Raw genomic sequence first — 23,656 nt, 5'->3', positions numbered from 1 at the left:
ACAGTCCAAAGGGGGTGATAAAGGCGGATTTCTCCTGCGCCTCAGGGCTCAGGGGAATCTGCCAGTATCCCCGACTCAAATCCATGATGGATATGTAGTTGGCGTTTGTCAACCGCTCGAGCAGATCCTCGATGCGCGGCATCGGGTGGGCATCAGAGGTTGTGATGGCATTGAGCCCCCTGTAGTCCACACAGAACCGCGTGGTTCGATCCTTTTTAGGCACGAGGACTACAGGTGAAGCCCACGCGCTTTTTGACCGTCGAATCACCCCCAGCCTTAACATCTCATCGATTTCTCTTGGCGCATGACTTGTTGCACCGTTTCAGAGATCCGATAAGGTGTTCGCCGTAATGGGGCATGATTCCCGGTGTCCACCTCATGAACCGCTAACTCCGTCCTCCCAGGACGGTTGGTGAACACGGGCCGGAAGAGTTCCAGGGTGGCCATCAACTGCAACCGCTGGGACACGGTGAGCGAACCACTTATCTCCATGTCCTCAATGGACCCATTGGCCTTGGCCTGGGCCAGCATGTCCAGGAGGGAATCTTCCTCCCCATCCTCTGGCAGATTGCAGACCGGTAGGACGCAAGCTTCACGTTCGTAGTGCGCCTTCAGCATGTTGACGTGAAAGGCCTTGCGCCTACCCCGAGCATGGTCAAGCGTGACCACGTAGGTGACCGGGTTGAGCTGTTGGTGGACGACGTATGGGCCTTCCCAGGCTGCCTGAAGCTTATCCGTTGGTACAGGGACCAGCGCCCACACCTTTTGACCCACCTGGTAGGTCCGCTCCCGGGCGTTCTGGTCGTACCAGTGCTTCTGGTCAGCCTGAGCCTGCGTCATGTTGTCATGCACCAACTGCGTCAAGGTCTGCATCTTGTCACGGAAGCGCATGACATAATCCACGATGGACACTTCTGTGGGGTTTGGCTCATCTTCCCAGGATTCTCTTATCAACCCAAGGGGTCCCCGGACTCGCCTGCCATACAGGAGCTCGAAGGGGGAGAACCCGGTCGAGGCCTGCGGAACTTCTCTGTAAGCGAACAGCAGGTGTGGGAGGTACCGCTCCCAGTCGCGCCCTTGGGTCTCAACCAGTATGTGGAGCATCTGTTTGAGGGTACCGTTGAAGCGTTCACACAAACCATTAGTCTGTGGGTGATACGGACTCGATACCAGGTGCGTCACCTGCATTTTCTCACAGAGAGCCTCCATTAGGCGAGACATGAATTGGGGCCCTTGATCGGTAAGCATCTCCCTGGGAAATCCTACCCTTGAAAAGATGGTCACCAGTGCGTCAGCCACCTTATCTGCCCTGGTTGAAGACAGAGCTACTGCCTCTGGGTACCGGGTAGCGTAGTCTACCACGGTGAGAATGTATCGCTTTCCGGAGCTGCTGGGGACGGACAGCGGTCCTACAATGTCCACCGCGATTCTCTGGAAAGGCTCCTCTATCACCGGCAAAGGAATAAGGGGAGCCTTAAGAGCAGGCCCCGCCTTACCCACTTTTTGACAGGTGGCACAGGAGCGGCAGTAGTGTGTTACATCTGTCCCCATCTTGGGCCAATAGAAGTGTTGAGACAGCCGTGCCTTTGTTTTGCTGATCCCCAAGTGTCCAGCGAGTGGAATCTCATGGGCAATCCGCAACAACTCGGTTCTGAACTGATAGGGGACGACCAGCTGTCTTTCCCTCAACCACTCCTTTTTAGGATCTCCGGGTACTGTCTCCCGGTACAACCTTCCTCGTTCCCAGAACACCCTCTCCTTATCAGACTTGGAGGTGGGCGTCTCGGCGAGACCTCTCAATTTCTCCAGGCTGGCATCTGAGTGCAGAGCAGCCTGGAACTCCATGCTGGAGGCTGCCAGAAGTGACGTCAGGGTACCTCCTTTACTGGGACCCTCTGGAACCGGCTCTGGGTTCACCTCTGGTTCAGTCTCTCCTGTAGCAGCAGAGGGTCCAGAAGACAGTGCGTTACCTGCGATCTGGGCACTCTGACTGCGTGTGACAGCTGCTATGTATGCTGTCTCCCTGGGGATTTCTACAGACCCACCAGCTGGTGCTGCCCTGGGCTCTACCTCCCCATCCACCCCCAACACTTCAGGAGCAGTGCTACTTATGGGCCAGTTACCTTCCTCGGTGGCACTGGTCAGCTGCATGGCATTACCTTCCTCATGGTCCCCATGCACCTCCCCATCCTCTTGAGCACCGTTGCTTGCTCCTGCCAGGGGTTCCTCAGCCGTCTCACTCCGCAGAGTGACGGGGCTGAGCACCTCGGTACCTGTGGACACATCTACCGCTTCAAAGAAAGGGTTAACGGGTTCAGTCGGCACAGATACATCAACATCATCATCATCCTTCCTAGGAGAAGAATGGTTATCAGTTTGCTTTGGTACATTCACATCAGCATCAGCATCGTACCTGGGGAAAGAATGGTTGTTAGTTGCATCATTACTCATCAAGGCATTAGCAGGTAACACATTCAGTTTCCCATCATCAACATCATCAGGGTTAACGTTACCCTTATTATCAGTTTGGGGAAGGGTGTCAGGGACATAGTATGCAACCATCCTCCCCAAGTCAGTCCCCAATAAAACATCAGTGGGCAAATTTTCAGACACTCCCACCTCCCTCAACCCGCTCCCGGCACCCCAGTCAAGAAAAACTCGTGCCACTGGCAAGGGACAACGGGTGCCTCCAATCCCGGTGACAGTCAGGGTTTTCCCCTCAACAAACTCTTCAGGGGCCGCCAGTCCAGGACGGATGAGGGTTCGTTCAGCCCCGGTGTCCTTGAGGCCTGTAGCAAGACGGGCCCCCACCTGAACAGGTTGAACGGTGTCGTCAGCCCTCCCAACCACACCTCCCACCAAAAGAACAGAGGCGTTGGGCCCGGGGGCCTTGGCTGGGGGGTTCTTCGGCCTATTCGGACAGGTGTAAGAGAAGTGACCAGGCCGCTTGCAGTGGTGACACAGGCGACTGTCAGTAGCCGGCCTGTTGTTGGCAACAGGGACAGGGCCTCCGGAGGGACGGCTAGCTGGGGCATTGGGGTTGGTTGCTGGCTTACCCCCTTTCCAGCTGGTGGCGACTGGCCTCCGCGTCTCGGGCTTCCGGTTGGCCTCGTGGTTGTCGGCGATCTGCGCCGCTTTGTCCGCGTTCGTTGGTTCGCGGTCCAGGATGAACTGTCGGACCTCAGCTGGGCAGAGATGCAGGAACTGGTCTTTGATCATCAGGTCCCGTAGCTGCTCAAAGGTTTCAACGGACAGTCCATGGATCCACTGGTCAAAGTGGGTCCTGAGTCCTTGCACCACATCACTGTAGCTATCGTGTGGGCCACGTTGGAGGTGTCGGAACTTCTTTCGGTATACCTCAGGTGTCAGCCGGTATTTGGCGATCAGCGCCTGCTTTATGGCGTCATAGTCGTCATCGGCTTCTGGCGGAAGAGAAGCAAATGCCTCCAGGGCTTTGCCTTTTAGCCCTGGGGTCAAGTACCTTGCCCATTGGTCTCTAGGCAGCTGGTACTGTCTGCAGGCTTTCTCAAAGGCTCGCAGAAATGTGTCCAAGTCCCCATCCTTTTCCATCACGGGAAAATGCTCTGGCCGGGGTTTAGGAGTCTGGACGCTGCTGGGCTCACTGCTTCGGGCTGTGGGGGCATTCCCACCCCGCTGGAGTACCTCCAGTTCATGGGCCCTCTGCGCCTGGCGCTCGGCTCTCTCAGCCTCAGCTTGGCGCTCACGTTCGGCTTGGGCCTCCTGCCGATATTGCTGGATCAGCCTCACCCGCCCATCCCTGTCTTCGGCGGGGAGTTCGTCCAAGGCCATTTGCAGATAGGGGTCCACCCCGTTCTGGTTGAATGTGGGGCCAGCGCTCAGGAGTGGAGCCTCTGCTGCAGCCCCATGGCAACTTGGGCCAACTTCTGCGCTCGCTGGATTCTGGCCGTTGTCCAGCTGCACTAGAGCCGCGATCATTTGATCTTTGGTTCCGCCTGCGGCGTCTATGCCTCGGTACGTGCATAACCCAGCAAGGGTGTCCTTTTTCTGCTTCTGATACCACTCCACTGTCATCGCCGCCATGGTTGCCAAATAAAAGATAGAAAAAGAAAAACGAAGAAACGGGAGGGGGATACTTGCAAGTACACACTAATGTCTCAGGACTAGTAACCACTGAGTCTGTTCTCCAAAACCTATGATGCAGGATTCCCGCAGGAACCGTGCAGGTCTTTAGTGAGAGGAATGATTGCTCAAACCAAATCACTAATGCTCTAGGATTATCCCACCGCGCTGCCACCAATATGTGACGAACAGCCCTCCGCCGTTCGTCCACTTACGGGCGACGACTAACGGGGGTCCCGCTGGCAGTAAAACGCGACGGACAGCGGACCCTGTGTCACCACTATGTCACAGTCCCACCACTGACACGGGTGTATCAGCGGACGGAGGGGCGTGACACAATGCCGGCACACGGCTATCACAGGCGCAGTGGGGCTTATCTTAGTTATCCCAACACTGGCACCATGTGACCAAAAATATCCAGCAAGCTAATCTCGCTCTACAATTTGCCGCAGGGGGAGTTTAATTTGGATGCCCCACCACTGCTATCAATCTTCCAAGTACTGCGGGGATTTATGTATATCCCACTTTCTCAGTTCCACTTTGGAACTCACAGCTCTCCGGCGCCCCCCTTACCCTCAGGTCAGTCAGGGAACTGCACCTAGGATAATTGGTCGCCGGACGGGCTGCCTGTTGTGAACCGGCAATTAGGCTTCTGCAGTAAGGGAATTATCAATGCTGTGGCTGCAGACCCTTATTCAGCAATATAAGACCCTTCTGTACTGCCAGCAAGCCGTAATAGCCGTGCACAACGCGCTGCCACCAGTCACGGTTACTTAATTCACAGTGTTAAATTAAGAGGGTCCGTGGCAAACCCTTTGAATTAGTAGCGATTATCTATCAAAGGCGTATAGTTCGATTCTTAGAGCATGGAGACAGATCTAAATAATTTCATTTATTTTCCGAAAGAGGACAGTGATTACAGATAAAAGTTGCTATAAAATTGAGACATAAAATATGTACAGTACAGGTATAAAATAAAAGTGGAGAAAACAAAGAGATTACACTCACAGTTCCATATTGTTCCTTAGGCAGACCATGCGGCTTTAAGGGGGGAGGAGCCACACGTCTCCATTCATCTGGAGTTCTTGTCAGCACGGACTCTGCAGCTGTTCTGAGCTGGTTTGCCCAGGAAATGCCTTATAGACTTTCCTATGTGACATCACGGAGAGGTGCATTCTGGGTTGATCCCACCTCTCTTATCCAAGTTATGTTTTGGCTACAAAACTTAGATTAGCTATAACTTTATGGGAGAAGCTGGTATGGACTCATCAGTGGTATCATGTTTCCCAGCGTAATGAGCCCATCAAGAAAACATCAAACATCTATGCGATATGACCGTCCATTTGGGCGCAAATCATATCTCATGTTCTGGGCAGGGTGGAACTTCGAAAGAGACACGGTATCGAAGCTGGGACCGCTCAGGTTACAAAAATATGATTTTCATATCTCTACTTGGTATGGTTTTCGTAATATGACTTTTATGTTTCCCATATACCGGCATACAGCCTGTGTTTTTCCGAACAAAGGGATCCCTTCCCCCTGCTCTTCGAGAGGAAGTTGGTTTAAGGTTTCAGAGCTAGCCCAGGCAGGGGGCACTGGTCAGTGTGTGAGTGAGCCATGGGCGAAAAGAGGAGGGGGGAAGGTGCTGCATGAGCTGACAGCCTGCATTGGCATAGAGGGCTGGATTTTTCTGGAAAGTTACAACAGAAAACATCATATTTTGTAGACAAAACCCCATACCTCACAGACATTGTACATCACAACCTCCATCACTCCACCCCACCTCCATCATGTCCCCTCACTACCTCCATCACTCCACCCCACCTCCATCATGTCTCCTCACTACCACCATCACTTCACCCCACCACCATCATGTCCCCTCACTACCTCCATCACTCCACCCCACCTCCATCATGTCCCCTCACTACCTCCATCACTCCACCCCACCTCCATCATGTCCCCTCACTACCACCATCACTCCACCTCACCTCCATCATGTCCCCTCACTACCACCATCACTCCACCCCACCTCCATCATGTCCCCTCACTACCACCATCACTCCACCCCACCTCCATCATGTCCCCTCACTACCACCATCACTCCACCTCACCTCCATCATGTCCCCTCACTACCACCATCACTCCACCTCACCTCCATCATGTCTCCTCACTACCACCATCACTCCACCCCACCTCCATCATGTCCCCTCACTACCACCATCACTCCACCTCACCTCCATCATGTCCCCTCACTACCTCCATCACTCCACCTCACCTCCATCATGTCCCCTCACTACCACCATCACTCCACCTCACCTCCATCATGTCTCCTCACTACCATCACTCCACCCCACCTCCATCATGTCCCCTCACTACCACCATCACTCCACCCCACCTCCACCATGTCCCCTCACTACCACCATCACTCCACCCCACCTCCATCATGTCCCCTCACTACCACCATCACTCCACCCCACCTCCATCATGTCCCCTCACTACCACCATCACTCCACCTCACCTCCATCATGTCCCCTCACTACCACCATCACTCCACCTCACCTCCATCATGTCTCCTCACTACCACCATCACTCCACCCCACCTCCATCATGTCCCCTCACTACCACCATCACTCCACCTCACCTCCATCATGTCCCCTCACTACCTCCATCACTCCACCTCACCTCCATCATGTCCCCTCACTACCACCATCACTCCACCTCACCTCCATCATGTCTCCTCACTACCATCACTCCACCCCACCTCCATCATGTCCCCTCACTACCACCATCACTCCACCCCACCTCCACCATGTCCCCTCACTACCACCATCACTCCACCCCACCTCCATCATGTCCCCTCACTACCACCATCACTCCACCCCACCTCCATCATGTCCCCTCACTACCACCATCACTCCACCTCACCTCCATCATGTCCCCTCACTACCTCCATCACTCCACCTCACCTCCATCATGTCCCCTCACTACCACCATCACTCCACCTCACCTCCATCATGTCTCCTCACTACCATCACTCCACCCCACCTCCATCATGTCCCCTCACTACCACCATCACTCCACCCCACCTCCACCATGTCCCCTCACTACCACCATCACTCCACCCCACCTCCATCATGTCCCCTCACTACCACCATCACTCCACCTCACCTCCATCATGTCCCCTCACTACCACCATCACTCCACCCCACCTCCATCATGTCCCCTCACTACCACCATCACTCCACCTCACCTCCATCATGTCTCCTCACTACCACCATCACTCCACCCCACCTCCATCATGTCCCCTCACTACCACCATCACTCCACCCCACCTCCATCATGTCCCCTCACTACCACCATCACTCCACCTCACCTCCATCATGTCCCCTCACTACCACCATCACTCCACCCCACCTCCATCATGTCCCCTCACTACCACCATCACTCCACCCCACCTCCATCATGTCCCCTCACTACCACCATCACTCCACCCCACCTCCATCATGTCCCCTCACTACCACCATCACTCCACCTCACCTCCATCATGTCCCCTCACTACCACCATCACTCCACCCCACCTCCATCATGTCCCCTCACTACCTCCATCACTCCACCTCACCTCCATCATGTCCCCTCACTACCACCATCACTCCACCCCACCTCCATCATGTCCCCTCACTACCACCATCACTCCACCCCACCTCCATCATGTCCCCTCACTACCACCATCACTCCACCCCACCTCCATCATGTCTCCTCACTACCATCACTCCACCCCACCTCCATCATGTCCCCTCACTACCACCATCACTCCACCCCACCTCCATCATGTCCCCTCACTACCACCATCACTCCACCTCACCTCCATCATGTCCCCTCACTACCACCATCACTCCACCCCACCTCCATCATGTCCCCTCACTACCACCATCACTCCACCCCACCTCCATCATGTCCCCTCACTACCACCATCACTCCACCCCACCTCCATCATGTCCCCTCACTACCTCCATCACTCCACCTCACCTCCATCATGTCCCCTCACTACCACCATCACTCCACCCCACCTCCATCATGTCCCCTCACTACCACCATCACTCCACCCCACCTCCATCATGTCCCCTCACTACCACCATCACTCCACCCCACCTCCATCATGTCTCCTCACTACCATCACTCCACCCCACCTCCATCATGTCCCCTCACTACCACCATCACTCCACCCCACCTCCATCATGTCCCCTCACTACCACCATCACTCCACCCCACCTCCATCATGTCCCCTCACTACCACCATCACTCCACCCCACCTCCATCATGTCCCCTCACTACCACCATCACTCCACCCCACCTCCATCATGTCTCCTCACTACCATCACTCCACCCCACCTCCATCATGTCCCCTCACTACCACCATCACTCCACCCCACCTCCATCATGTCCCCTCACTACCACCATCACTCCACCCCACCTCCATCATGTCCCCTCACTACCTCCATCACTCCACCCCACCCCCATCATGTCCCCTCACTACCACCATCACTCCACCCCACCTCCATCATGTCCCCTCACTACCACCATCACTCCACCCCACCTCCATCATGTCCCCTCACTACCACCATCACTCCACCTCACCTCCATCATGTCCCCTCACTACCACCATCACTCCACCCCACCTCCATCATGTCCCCTCACTACCACCATCACTCCACCCCACCTCCATCATGTCCCCTCTCCGCCGTGTATCCTCCTCCCCCCCTCTGTCGCCGGTTTCTGCGCGCGCACTCTCCTCGGGATCATGAGGCTCCAGTTACCATGGCAATCATCCGGCGACTCGCCGTCACGTGGTGGGTGCAGCTGGTGACGTCAGCCAGAGGCGGGACAGTGATGGCAGTCGCTGCGGTGACGTCATCACTCTCAGCTGTTCTCTCTACAATGGCAGCAGGAGACGAGAAGGCCGCGGCCTGACAGCGCCCGAGGGAGAGTGCGCGCCGCCGGGACCGCGCCCGAGGGAGAGTGCGCGCCGCCGGGACCGCGCCCGAGGGAGAGTGCGCGCCGCCGGGACCGCGCCCTAAGGTGAGTGAGCCAAACCTAGGGGAGTCACCTGCAAGTACCGGCCGCTACTGCTCCTTGTGCCCGCAGCCTCTGCAGGACAGCACCGCCTGCCCCCCTGAGTAACAGTGACTGCCTCCGAGGAATGGTGAGACTGCCCCTGAGCGACAGTGTTACCGCCCCCGCGCAACGGTGATTGCCGCCTGCAAGTCTTCTACATTACTCTGCTCCTCCTCCTAGACCTGTCCTCTGCCTTCTACATTACTCTGCGCTCCTCCTCCTAGACCTGTCCTCTGCCTTCTACATTACTCTGTGCTCCTCCTCCTAGACCTGTCCTCTACCTTCTACATTACTCTGTTCTTCTCCTCCTAGACCTGTCCTCTGCCTTCTACATTACTCTGTGCTCCTCCTCCTAGACCTGTCCTCTGCCTTCTACATTACTCTGTTCTTCTCCTCCTAGACCTGTTCTCTACCTTCTACATTACTCTGCGCTCCTCCTCCTAGACCTGTCCTCTGCCTTCTACATTACTCTGCTCCTCCTCCTAGACCTCTCCTCTGCCTTCTACATTACTCTGTTCTCCTCCTCCTAGACCTGTCCTCTGCCTTCTACATTACTCTGTGCTTCTCCTCTTGGACCTGTCCTCTGCCTTCTACATTACTCTGCGCTCCTCCTCCTAGACCTCTCCTCTGCCTTCTACATTACTCTGTTCTCCTCCTCCTAGACCTGTCCTCTGCCTTCTACATTACTCTGTGCTTCTCCTCCTAGACCTGTCCTCTGCCTTCTACATTACTCTGTTCTTCTCCTCCTAGACCTGTCCTCTGCCTTCTACATTACTCTGTGCTACTCCTCCTAGACCTGTCCTCTGCCTTCTACATTACTCTGTGCTCCTCCTCCTAGACCTGTCCTCTACCTTCTACATTACTCTGTGCTACTCCTCCTAGACCTGTCCTCTGCCTTCTACATTACTCTGTGCTCCTCCTCCTAGACCTGTCCTCTGCCTTCTACATTACTCTGTGCTTCTCCTCCTAGACCTGTCCTCTGCCTTCTACATTACTCTGTTCTTCTCCTCCTAGACCTGTCCTCTGCCTTCTACATTACTCTGTGCTCCTCCTCCTAGACCTATCCTCTGCCTTCTACATTACTCTGCGCTCCTCCTCCTAGACCTGTCCTCTACCTTCTACATTACTCTGCTCCTCCTCCTAGACCTCTCCTCTGCCTTCTACATTACTCTGTTCTCCTCCTCCTAGACCTGTCCTCTGCCTTCTACATTACTCTGTGCTTCTCCTCCTAGACCTGTCCTCTGCCTTCTACATTACTCTGTGCTCCTCCTCCTAGACCTATCCTCTGCCTTCTACATTACTCTGTGCTCCTCCTCCTAGACCTGTCCTCTACCTTCTACATTACTCTGCTCCTCCTCCTAGACCTCTCCTCTGCCTTCTACATTACTCTGTTCTCCTCCTCCTAGACCTGTCCTCTGCCTTCTACATTACTCTGTTCTTCTCCTCCTAGACCTGTCCTCTGCCTTCTACATTACTCTGTGCTCCTCCTCCTAGACCTATCCTCTGCCTTCTACATTACTCTGTGCTCCTCCTCCTAGACCTGTCCTCTACCTTCTACATTACTCTGCTCCTCCTCCTAGACCTCTCCTCTGCCTTCTACATTACTCTGTTCTCCTCCTCCTAGACCTGTCCTCTGCCTTCTACATTACTCTGTGCTTCTCCTCCTAGACCTGTCCTCTGCCTTCTACATTACTCTGTTCTTCTCCTCCTAGACCTGTCCTCTGCCTTCTACATTACTCTGTGCTCCTCCTCCTAGACCTATCCTCTGCCTTCTACATTACTCTGCGCTCCTCCTCCTAGACCTGTCCTCTGCCTTCTACATTACTCTGTGCTCCTCCTCCTAGACCTATCCTCTGCCTTCTACATTACTCTGCGCTCCTCCTCCTAGACCTGTCCTCTGCCTTCTACATTACTCTGTTCTTCTCCTCCTAGACCTGTCCTCTGCCTTCTACATTACTCTGTGCTCCTCCTCCTAGACCTGTCCTCTGCCTTCTACATTACTCTGTGCTCCTCCTCCTAGACCTGTCCTCTGCCTTCTACATTACTCTGTTCTTCTCCTCCTAGACCTGTCCTCTGCCTTCTACATTACTCTGTGCTCCTCCTCCTAGACCTGTCCTCTGCCTTCTACATTACTCTGTTCTTCTCCTCCTAGACCTGTCCTCTGCCTTCTACATTACTCTGTGCTCCTCCTCCTAGACCTGTCCTCTGCCTTCTACATTACTCTGTTCTTCTCCTCCTAGACCTGTCCTCTGCCTTCTACATTACTCTGTGCTCCTCCTCCTAGACCTATCCTCTGCCTTCTACATTACTCTGCGCTCCTCCTCCTAGACCTGTCCTCTGCCTTCTACATTACTCTGTTCTTCTCCTCCTAGACCTGTCCTCTGCCTTCTACATTACTCTGTGCTCCTCCTCCTAGACCTGTCCTCTGCCTTCTACATTACTCTGTGCTCCTCCTCCTAGACCTGTCCTCTGCCTTCTACATTACTCTGTTCTTCTCCTCCTAGACCTGTCCTCTGCCTTCTACATTACTCTGTGCTTCTCCTCCTAGACCTGTCCTCTGCCTTCTACATTACTCTGTTCTTCTCCTCCTAGACCTATCCTCTGCCTTCTACATTACTCTGTGCTCCTCCTCCTAGACCTGTCCTCTGCCTTCTACATTACTCTGTGCTCCTCCTCCTAGACCTATCCTCTGCCTTCTACATTACTCTGCGCTCCTCCTCCTAGACCTGTCCTCTGCCTTCTACATTACTCTGTGCTCCTCCTCCTAGACCTGTCCTCTGCCTTCTACATTACTCTGTTCTCCTCCTCCTAGACCTATCCTCTGCCTTCTACATTACTCTGTGCTCCTCCTCCTAGACCTGTCCTCTGCCTTCTACATTACTCTGTGCTCCTCCTCCTAGACCTGTCCTCTGCCTTCTACATTACTCTGTGCTCCTCCTCCTAGACCTGTCCTCTGCCTTCTACATTACTCTGCGCTCCTCCTCCTAGACCTGTCCTCTGCCTTCTACATTACTCTGTGCTCCTCCTCCTAGACCTGTCCTCTGCCTTCTACATTACTCTGCTCCTCCTCCTAGACCTGTCCTCTGCCTTCTACATTACTCTGTGCTCCTCCTCCTAGACCTGTCCTCTGCCTTCTACATTACTCTGTGCTCCTCCTCCTAGACCTGTCCTCTGCCTTCTACATTACTCTGCGCTCCTCCTCCTAGACCTGTCCTCTGCCTTCTACATTACTCTGTTCTTCTCCTCCTAGACCTGTCCTCTGCCTTCTACATTACTCTGTGCTACTCCTCCTAGACCTGTCCTCTGCCTTCTACATTACTCTGTGCTCCTCCTCCTAGACCTATCCTCTGCCTTCTACATTACTCTGCGCTCCTCCTCCTAGACCTGTCCTCTGCCTTCTACATTACTCTGTGCTCCTCCTCCTAGACCTGTCCTCTGCCTTCTACATTACTCTGTTCTCCTCCTCCTAGACCTATCCTCTGCCTTCTACATTACTCTGTGCTCCTCCTCCTAGACCTGTCCTCTGCCTTCTACATTACTCTGTGCTCCTCCTCCTAGACCTGTCATCTGCCTTCTACATTACTCTGTGCTCCTCCTCCTAGACCTGTCCTCTGCCTTCTACATTACTCTGCGCTCCTCCTCCTAGACCTGTCCTCTGCCTTCTACATTACTCTGTGCTCCTCCTCCTAGACCTGTCCTCTGCCTTCTACATTACTCTGCTCCTCCTCCTAGACCTGTCCTCTGCCTTCTACAATACTCTGTGCTCCTCCTCCTAGACCTGTCCTCTGCCTTCTACATTACTCTGTGCTCCTCCTCCTAGACCTGTCCTCTGCCTTCTACATTACTCTGCGCTCCTCCTCCTAGACCTGTCCTCTGCCTTCTACATTACTCTGTGCTCCTCCTCCTAGACCTGTCCTCTGCCTTCTACATTACTCTGTGCTCCTCCTCCTAGACCTGTCCTCTGCCTTCTACATTACTCTGTGCTCCTCCTCCTAGACCTGTCCTCTGCCTTCTACATTACTCTGTTCTTCTCCTCCTAGACCTGTCCTCTGCCTTCTACATTACTCTGTCCTCCTCCTCCTAGACCTGTTCTCTACCTTCTACATTACTCTGTGCTCCTCCTGCTAGACCTGTCCTCTACCTTCTACATTACTCTGTGCTCCTCCTCCTAGACCTGTCCTCTGACTTCTACATTACTCTGTTCTTCTCCTCCTAGACCTGTCCTCTGCCTTCTACATTACTCTGTGCTCCTCCTCCTAGACCTGTTCTCTGCCTTCTACATTACTCTGTGCTCCTCCTGCTAGACCTGTCCTCTACCTTCTACATTACTCTGTTCTCCTCCTCCTAGACCTGTCCTCTGCCTTTTACATTACTCTGTGCTCTTCCTCCTAGATCTGTCCTCTGCCTTCTACATTACTCTGTTCTCCTTCTCCTCCTGGCCCTGTCCTCTGCCTTCTACATTACTCTGCTCATCCTCCTAGACCTGTCCTCTACCTTCTACATTGCTCTGTGCTTCTCCTCCTAGACCTGTCCTCTGCCGTCTACATTACTCTGTGCTCCTCCTCCTGGCCCTGTCCTCTGCCTTCTACATTACTCTGTGCTTCTCCTCCTAGACCTGTTCTCTGCCTTCTACATTACTCTGCGCTCCTTCTCCTAGACCTGTCCTCTGCCTTCTACATTACTCTGTGCTCCTCCTCCTAGACCTGTCCTCTGCCTTCTACATTACTCTGTACTCCTCCTCCTAGACCTGTCCTCTGCCTTCTACATTACTCTGTACTCCTCCTCCTGGACCTGTCCTCTGCCTTCTACATTACTCTGCGCTCCTCCTCCTAGACCTGTCCTCTGCCTTCTACATTACTCTGTTCTCCTCCTCCTAGACCTGTCCTCTGCCTTCTGCATTACTCTGTGCTCCTCCTCCTAGACTTGTCTGCTGCCTTCTACATTACTCTGCGCTCCTCCTCCTAGACCTGTCCTCTGCCTTCTACATTACTCTGTTCTCCTCCTCCTAGACCTGTCCTCTGCCTTCTACATTACTCTGTGCTCCTCCTCCTAGACTTGTCTGCTGCCTTCTACATTACTCTGCGCTCCTCCTCCTAGACCTGTCCTCTGCCTTCTACATTACTCTTTGCTTCTCCTCCTGGACCTGTCCTCTGCCTTCTACATTACTCTGCGCTCCTCCTCCTAGACCTGTCCTCTGCCTTCTACATTACTCTGTTCTCCTCCTCCTAGACCTGTCCTCTGCCTTCTACATTACTCTGTGCTCCTCCTCCTAGACCTGTCCTCTGCCTTCTACATTACTCTGTGCTCCTCCTCCTAGACCTGTCCTCTGCCTTCTTCATTACTCTGTTCTCCTCCTCCTAGACCTGTCCTCTGCCTTCTACATTACTCTGCGCTCCTCCTCCTAGACCTGTCCTCTGCCTTCTACATTACTCTGTGCTCCTCCTCCTAGACCTGTCCTCTGCCTTCTACATTACTCTGTGCTCCTCCTCCTAGACCTGTCCTCTGCCTTCTACATTACTCTGTGCTGCTCCTAGACCTGTCCTCTGCCTTCTACATTACTCTGTTCTCCTCCTCCTAGACCTGTCCTCTGCCTTCTACATTACTCTCTGCTCCTCCTCCTAGACCTGTCCTCTGCCTTCTACATTATTCTGTGCGCCTCCTCTTAGACCTGTTCTCTGCCTTCTACATTACTCTGTGCTCCTCCTAGACCTGTCCTCTGCCTTCTACATTACTCTGTGCTCCTTCTCCTAGACCTGTCCTCTCTCCTTCTACATTACTCTGTACTCCTCCTAGACCTGTCCTCTGCCTTCTACATTACTCTGTACTCCTCCTCCTAGACCTGTCCTCTGCCTTCTACATTACTCTGTGCTCCTCCTCCTAGACCTGTCCTCTGCCTTCTACATTACTCTGTGCTCCTACTCCTAGACCTGTTCTCTGCCTTCTACATTACTCTGTGCTCCTCCTGCTAGACCTGTCCTCTACCTTCTACATTACTCTGTGCTCCTCCTCCTAGACCTGTTCTCTGCCTTCTACATTACTCTGTGCTCTTCCTCCTAGATCTGTCCTCTGCCTTCTACATTATTCTGTTCTCCTTCTCCTCCTGGCCCTGTCCTCTGCCTTCTACATTACTCTGCTCATCCTCCTAGACCTGTCCTCTACCTTCTATATTACTCTGTGCTTCTCCTCCTAGACCTGTCCTCTGCCGTCTACATTACTCTGCGCTCCTTCTCCTAGACCTGTCCTCTGCCTTCTACATTACTCTGTTCTCCTCCTCCTAGACCTGTCCTCTGCCTTCTACATTACTCTGTACTCCTCCTCCTAGACCTGTTCTCTGCCTTCTACATTACTCTGTGCTTCTCCTCCTGGACCTGTCCTCTGCCTTCTACATTACTCTGCGCTCCTCCTCCTATACCTGTCCTCTGCCTTCTACATTACTCTGTTCTCCTCCTCCTAGACCTGTCCTCTGCCTTCTACATTACTCTGTGCTCCTCCTCCTAGACCTGTCCTCTGCCTTCTACATTACTCTGTGCTCCTCCTCCTAGACCTGTCCTCTGCCTTCTACATTACTCTGTGCTCCTCCTCCTAGACCTGTCCTCTGCCTTCTACATTACTCTGTTCTCCTCCTCCTAGACCTGTCTTCTGCCTTCTACATTACTCTGCGCACCTCCTCCTAGACCTGTCCTCTGCCTTCTACATTACTCTGCGCTCCTCCTCCTAGACCTGTCCTCTGCCTTCTACATTACTCTGTGCTCCTCCTCCTAGACCTGTCCTCTGCCTTCTACATTACTCTGTGCTCCTTCTCCTAGACCTGTCCTCTGCCTTCTACATTACTCTGTGCTCATCCTAGACCTGTCCTCTGCCTTCTACATTTCTCTGTGCTCCTCCTCCTAGACCTGTCCTCTGCCTTCTACATTGCTCTGTGCTTCTCCTCCTGGACCTGTCCCCTGCCTTCTACATTACTCTGTGCTCCTTCTCCTAGACCTGTCCTCTGCCTCCTACATTACTCTGTGCTCCTCCTCCTAGACCTCTCCTCTGCCTTCTACATTACTCTGTTCTCCTCCTCCTAGACCTGTCCTCTGCCTTCTACATTACTCTGTGCTCCTCCTAGACCTGTCCTCTGCCTTTTACATTACTCTGTTCTCCTCCTCCTAGACCTGTCCTCTGCCTTCTACATTACTCTGTGCTCCTTCTCCTAGACCTGTTCTCTGCCTCCTACATTACTCTGTGCTCCTCCTCCTAGACCTGTCCTCTGCCTTCTACATTACTCTGTGCTGCTCCTAGACCTGTCCTCTGCCTTCTACATTACTCTGTTCTCCTCCTCCTAGACCTGTCCTCTGCCTTCTACATTACTCTCTGCTCCTCCTCCTAGACCTGTTCTCTGCCTTCTACATTACTCTGTGCTTCTCCTCCTGGACCTGTCCTCTGCCTTCTACATTACTCTGCGCACCTCCTCCTAGACCTGTCCTCTACCTTCTACATTACTCTGTGCTTCTCCTCCTGGACCTGTCCTCTGCCTCCTACATTACTCTGTGCTCCTCCTCCTAGACCTGTCCTCTGCCTTCTACATTACTCTGTGCTGCTCCTAGACCTGTCCTCTGCCTTCTACATTACTCTGTTCTCCTCCTCCTAGACCTGTCCTCTGCCTTCTACATTACTCTCTGCTCCTCCTCCTAGACCTGTTCTCTGCCTTCTACATTACTCTGTGCTCCTCCTCCTAGACCTCTCCTCTGCCTTCTACATTACTCTGCGCACCTCCTCCTAGACCTGTCCTCTACCTTCTACATTACTCTGTGCTTCTCCTCCTGGACCTGTCCTCTGCCTTCTACATTACTCTGCGCTCCTCCTCCTAGACCTGTCCTCTGCCTTCTACATTACTCTGTTCTCCTCCTCCTAGACCTGTCCTCTGCCTTCTACATTACTCTGTGCTCCTCCTCCTAGACCTGTCCTCTGCCTTCTACATTACTCTGTGCTCCTCCTCCTAGACCTGTCCTCTGCCTTCTACATTACTCTGTGCTCCTCCTCCTAGACCTGTCCTCTGCCTTCTACATTACTCTGTTCTCCTCCTCCTAGACCTGTCTTCTGCCTTCTACATTACTCTGCGCTCCTCCTCCTAGACCTGTCCTCTGCCTTCTACATTACTCTGTGCTCCTCCTCCTAGACCTGTCCTCTGCCTTCTACATTACTGTGCGCTCCTCCTCCTAGACCTGTCCTCTGCCTTCTACATTACTCTGCGCTCCTCCTCCTAGACCTGTCCTCTGCCTTCTACATTACTCTGTTCTCCTCCTCCTAGACCTGTCTTCTGCCTTCTACATTACTCTGCGCTCCTCCTCCTAGACCTGTCCTCTGCCTTTTACATTACTCTGTGCTCCTCCTCCTAGACCTGTCCTCTGCCTTCTACATTACTCTGCGCTCCTCCTCCTAGACCTGTCCTCTGCCTTCTACATTACTCTGCGCTCCTCCTCCTAGACCTGTCCTCTGCCTTCTACATTACTCTGTGCTCCTCCTCCTAGACCTGTCCTCTGCCTTCTACATTACTCTGCTCCTCCTCCTAGACCTGTCCTCTGCCTTCTACATTACTCTGTGCTCCTCCCCATGACAGATGTTTTTTCATTTCTTATTGTACTTCATGTTAGTGGTAACATTTCTTTGATGTGAAAAAAGGGAAATTTGGTGAAAATTTTTTTTTTCCAACTTTGAATTTTCATAGCTTTAACCCCTTCACCCCCATGGGTAATTTGCACGTTAATTCCCAGGCCAATTCTTACAATTCTGACCCCTGTCCCTTTATGAGGTGATAAATCTGGAGCTTCCATGGATCCCGGTGATTCTGACATTGTTTTCTCGTGACATATTGTCCTTCATGTTAGTGGTAAAATTTCATTCATATAACTTGTGTTTATTTGTGAAAAAAAAAGTGAAAACTTTGAAAATTTCGCAATTTTCCAACTTTGAATTTTTATGCCCTTAAATCACAGAGATACGGCACACAAAAAACTTGATAAGTAACATTTCCCACATGTTTACTTTACATCAGCACAATTTGGGAACCAACATTATTTTTTTTTGTTAGGAAGTTATAAGGGTTAAAAGTTGACCAGCGATTTCTCACTTTTACACCATTTTATTTTTAGGGACCACATCACATTTGAAGCCACTTTGAGGGGTCTATATGATAGAAAATACCCCAAAGTGACACCATTCTAAAAACTGCACCCCTCAAGGTGCTCAACACCACATTCAAGAAGTTTATTAACCCTTCAGGGGCTTCACAGGAAGTTTTTGAATGTTTAATGAACATTTAACTTTTTTTCACAGAAAAAAATTACTTCAGGTTCAATTTTTTTTATTTCTCCAAGGGTAAGGCTGGGTTCACACATTGTGGAATTCCCGCAGAAGTTACCGCGAGAATTCCGGAATTCCATTCCGCGGGAAAATCGCATTTAAATTCCCGCGATTTTCCTGCGGGAAAACTAGCGATTTGGAAGTGTAATTAGCTTGCAGAATGCTAGCGTTTTCCAAGCGATCTGTAGCTGGTTGGTCACATTCGTCATACACAGTGTTTGACGAGTGTGACAAACTTCTTACTATTGAGGCTGCCTATGCGGCATCAGTAGTAAAAGATAGGATGTTAAAAATAATAAAAAAAATCGGGTTATATTCACCTTTCGATGTCCCGCACAGCCTTCCCGGGCCTCCGCGATGCTGCGGCAGGTCCCGTTCCCAATGATGGATTGCGGCAATGACCTTTGATAACGTCGCGGTCTCGCGAGATAGCAGCGTCAGCAAAGGTCATTATCGCAATGCATTGCTGGGAATAGGACCTGCCGGGAGCATTCCTGAAGCCTGGGGACGCTGCGCGGGACATCGGAAGGTGAATATAACCCGATTTTTTAATTTTAATTCTATTTTTTACAGGGATATGGTACCCAAAGCCTGGAGGTCAATCTCCTCTCCTCCGGACCGTGGGTACCATCCGCAAATGTTCTGCTTACTTTTCGCATGGTGGGCACAGCCACAGTAAAGTAAGCGGAACAATGCATTCCTATGTGGGCGGAATCGCCACGATTCCACAAATTAATGAGCATGCTGCATATTTTTCTGCGATGCGATTCCGCCACAGGAAAATCAGCAGCATTAGCACAGCATTGTGGAATCCCATAGGATCGCATGGGATGCTGTTTTTTTGCGTTTTCGCGGCAAAATCGCGCGTTAAAAACCACCGCAAAAACGCGGAAAAAAACATGACGTGTGAACGCAGCCTAACAGGAGAAATTGGACCCCAAAAGTTATTGTACAATTTGTCCTGAGTACACTGATACCTGATATGTGGGGTGGGGAACCACTGTTTCGGCGCATGGCAGAGCTCGGAAGGGAAGGAGCGCCGTTTGACTTTTTCAACGCAAAATTGGCTGGAATTCAGATCTGAAAATTAAAAAAATCATATTTTTTCCATAAAAATGATCTTTTCACCCCCAATTTTTATTTTCCCAAGGGTAACAGGAGAAATTGGATCCCAAAAGTTGTTGTCCAATTTGTCCTGAGTATGCTGATACCCCACATGTGGGAGAAAACTACTGTATGGGCACACGTCGGGGCTCGGAAGGGAAGTAGTGACGTTTTGGAATGCAGACTTTGATGGAATGGTCTGTGGGTGTCATGTCGCGTTTGGAGAGCCCCTGATGTGCCTAAACTGTTGAAACCCACCACAAGTGACCCTATTTTGGAAACTAGACCCCCTAAGGAACTTACCTAGATGTGTGGTGAGCACTTTAAACCCCCAAGGGCTTCACAGAAGTTTATAACATAGAGCCATAAAAATAAAAAAATCATATATTTTTTCCTCAAAAATTATATTTTTGCCCCCAATTTTTTATTTTTCCAAGGGTAACAGGAGAAATTGGACCCCAAAAGTTGTTGTGCAATTTGTCCTGAGTAGGCTGATATCCCATATGTGGGGGGAACCACTGTTTGGGCTCATGGCAGAGCTCGGAAGGGAAGCAGCGCCATTTGACTTTTTCAACGCAGAATTGGCTGCAATTGAGATCAGACACCATGTTGCATGTGGAGAGCACCTGATGTGCCCAAACAGTGGAAACCCCCCAATTCTAACTCCAACCCGAACCCCAACACACCCCTAACCCTAATCTCAGCCCTAACCCCAACACACCCCTAATCTCAGCCCTAACCCCAACACACCCCTAATCTCAGCCCTAACCCTAGCCCTAACCGGAAAATGGAAATAAATACATTTTTTTAATTTTATTATTTTTCCCTAACTAAGGGGGTGATTACGGGGGGGTTTGATTTACGATTTATGGCGGTTTTTATGTTTGGCAGCTGTCGCACGCTAAAAGACGCTTTTTATTGTAAAAATAGTTTTTGCATCACCACATATTGAGAGCTATAAATTTTTCCTTATTTTGACCCACCGAGTCATATGAGGTCTTATTTTTTGCGGGACGAGTTGACGTTTTTATTGGTACCATTTTCGGGCACGTGACATTTTTTGATCGCTTTTTATTCCGCTTTTTGGACGCAAAATGAGCATAAACCAGCATTTCATGAATTTCTTTTGGGGGGTGCGTTTACACCGTTCCGCGTGCGGTAAAATTGATAAAGCGGTTTTATTCTTCGGGTCAGTACGGTTACAGCGATACCTCATTTAGGTCGTTTTTTTATGTTTTGGCGCTTTTATACAATGAAATCAATTTTATATAAAAAATAATTATTTTTGCATCGCTTTATTCTGCGAGCTATAACTTTTTTATTTTTTCGCTGATGACACTGTATGGTCGCTCGTTTTTTTGGGACAAGATGACGTTTTCAGTGGTACCATGGATATTTATATGCGTCTTTTTGATCGCGCGTTATTCCACTTTTTGTTCGGTGGTATGATGATAAAGCATTGTTTTTTTTATTTTTTAAGGGGTATACTAAAGGGGTTAACTAGTGGGACAGTTTTATAGGGCGGGTCGTTACGGACACGGTGATGCTAAATTTGTGTACTTTTATTGTTTTTTTGTTTTTTTTTTATTTCCAAAAAATGAATTTATTAGGGAATAAATATATATATATATATATATATATATATATATATATATATATATATATATATATATATATATATATATAATATGTATGTATAATTTTTTTTTTAATTTATTTAGGGATTTTTTATAAATTATTTTTACACTTTTTTTTTTTTTTTTTACTTTGTCCCGGGGGGACATTACTGTTTGCACAGCACTCTGTCAGATCAGCGATCTGACAGGCGCTGCACAGGCTTCCTCCGTGCCTGCTCTCTGCAGGCACGGAGGAAGCCGCCTCCCTGCAGGCCCCCGAAGGCCCCTGCGGCCATCTTGGAGGCCTGCAGGGAAGGAGGCCCCCAGCGCAGCACATCACGCTGCGCTGGGGGTCTCAGGGAAGCACGGAGGGAGCCCCCTCCCCGCCGATGCTTCTCTAAACCCCCAGTACACTGCGATCATGTTTGATCGCAGTGTGCCAGGGTTAATGTGTCGGGGGTGGTCCGTGACCGCCCCTGACACATAGTGCTGGGTGTCAGCTGTGATAATCAGCCGACACCCGGCCGCGATCAGCGGCGCTCACCACTGGTTTTATACCACTGAGCGGTGAAGAAAGAATAAATTACATTTTCACCACTAAAATATTGTTTTAGCCCCAAGATTTTAATTTTTTTTATAACTGAGCTCCATTGTTTCCTGAGTGCCCCAATATACTACATGTAATCGTGAAATATTTTTCAGGTACAGTGAAAAATCTCAGAAGGGAAGGAGCGCCAGATTTTACTTTCTTGGTTTGCAGGTGCCATGACCCAGTGGGAGAGCCCCTGAGGGGCCAGAATAGCAGAACCCTCCATAAGTGACCCCATTTTACAAACTACACCTCTCAGTGAATACATCTAGGGGTGCAGTGATCATACTGACACCACGGCTGTGCCACAGAATTTTATACCATTTGGCAGTGAAGACAAAATAACGACATTTTTACCTCTAAAATGTTGTTTTAGCCAAAGATTTTACTTTTTCACACAAGAAGTGGGTAAAACGGCAACAAATTTTGTCCCACAATTTCTCCTGAACGTGGCAGCACCCCATATGTGGCTGTACAGTGCTGCTAAACCATACAGAGAGACTCGGAAGGACGGCGCGCCATTTGCCTCCTGGAGCGCAGATTTTCCTAGAACAGTTTGTTGACTCCATATACAGAGCCCCAAACTGCTAGAAGAGCAGAATCCCCCCTCAAGTGACCCCATTTTTGAAATTATACCCCTTGGGGAATTCATCAACAGATGTAGTGATGATTTTGACTCCATGGGTCTTTTCCAGAAACAGGCAGCAGTGGATGTTGCCGAGTGAAAATTGCAAACTGACGTTGTAGTGACCTGTACTTTGTAGTGACCAGTACGCTGTAGTGACCAGTACGCTGTAGTGACCAGTACGCTGTAGTGACCAGTACGCTGTAGTGACCAGTACGTTGTAGTGACCAGTACGTTGTAGTGACCAGTACGTTGTAGTGACCAGTACGCTGTATTGACCAGTACGCTGTATTGACCAGTACGCTGTAGTGACCAGTACGCTGTAGTGACCAGTACGCTGTAGTGACCTGTACTTTGTAGTGACCAGTGCGCTGTAGTGACCAGTGCGCTGTAGTGACCAGTGCGCTGTAGTGACCAGTGCTCTGTAGTGACCAGTGCGCTGTAGTGACCAGTACGCTGTAGTGATCATTACGTTGTAGTGACCTGTACTTTGTAGTGACCTGTACTTTGTAGTGACCTGTACTTTGTAGTGACCAGTACGCTTTAGTGATCATTACGTTGTAGTGACCTGTACGCTGTAGTGACCAGTACGTTGTAGTGATCATTACGCTGTAGTGACCAGTACGCTGTAGTGACCAGTACGTTGTAGTGACCAGTACGCTGTAGTGACCAGTACGCTGTAGTGACCAGTACGCTGTAGTGACCTGTACTTTGTAGTGACCTGTACTTTGTAGTGACCAGTGCGCTGTAGTGACCAGTGCGCTGTAGTGACCAGTACGTTGTAGTGACCATTACGTTGTAGTGACCAGTACGCTGTAGTGACCAGTATGCTGTAGTGACCAGTGCGTTGTAGTGACCAGTGCGCTGTAGTGACCAGTTCGCTGTAGTGACCAGTGCGTTGTAGTGACCAGTGCGCTGTAGTGACCAGTGCGTTGTAGTGACCAGTGCGTTGTAGTGACCAGTGCGTTGTAGTGACCAGTGCGCTGTAGTGACCAGTGCGCTGTAGCGACCAGTGCGGGCCCGGGCCCGGGGGTTTGTCACCTTTAGTGATTTTTAGACGCCGCCATACTTCTTGCTGGATTAAGCAGGTGACATTTAATGGAGAATTTTTGTGATCACTGATCATGTTATCCGTCATGGGATTTTCTTGTGTAAATATTGTTGTAA

At 51.1% G+C, this 23,656-nt stretch overlaps 1 protein-coding gene across 1 annotated transcript in view; it reads left to right on the top strand.

Annotated features, from left to right (window-relative positions):
* The first annotated feature begins 8,989 nt into the window (after window positions 1-8,989).
* Window positions 8,990-23,656, top strand: part of TRIM3 (tripartite motif containing 3) — a 56,491-nt gene continuing 41,824 nt past the window's right edge. Inside the window, exon 1 of the mRNA XM_073562897.1 lies at window positions 8,990-9,177. The gene's annotated coding sequence lies outside the window, so the exon portion shown is untranslated. The remainder of the gene's footprint in view (window positions 9,178-23,656) is intronic.

Source organism: Dendrobates tinctorius, unplaced genomic scaffold (genome assembly GCF_039654945.1).
Source record: "Dendrobates tinctorius isolate UK_male_01 unplaced genomic scaffold, ASM3965494v1 ptg000369l, whole genome shotgun sequence".
Lineage (NCBI taxonomy): Eukaryota > Metazoa > Chordata > Amphibia > Anura > Dendrobatidae > Dendrobates > Dendrobates tinctorius.
The sequence above is the reverse complement of the archived record's forward strand: the minus strand, read 5'-3'. Positions and strand labels throughout refer to the sequence as shown.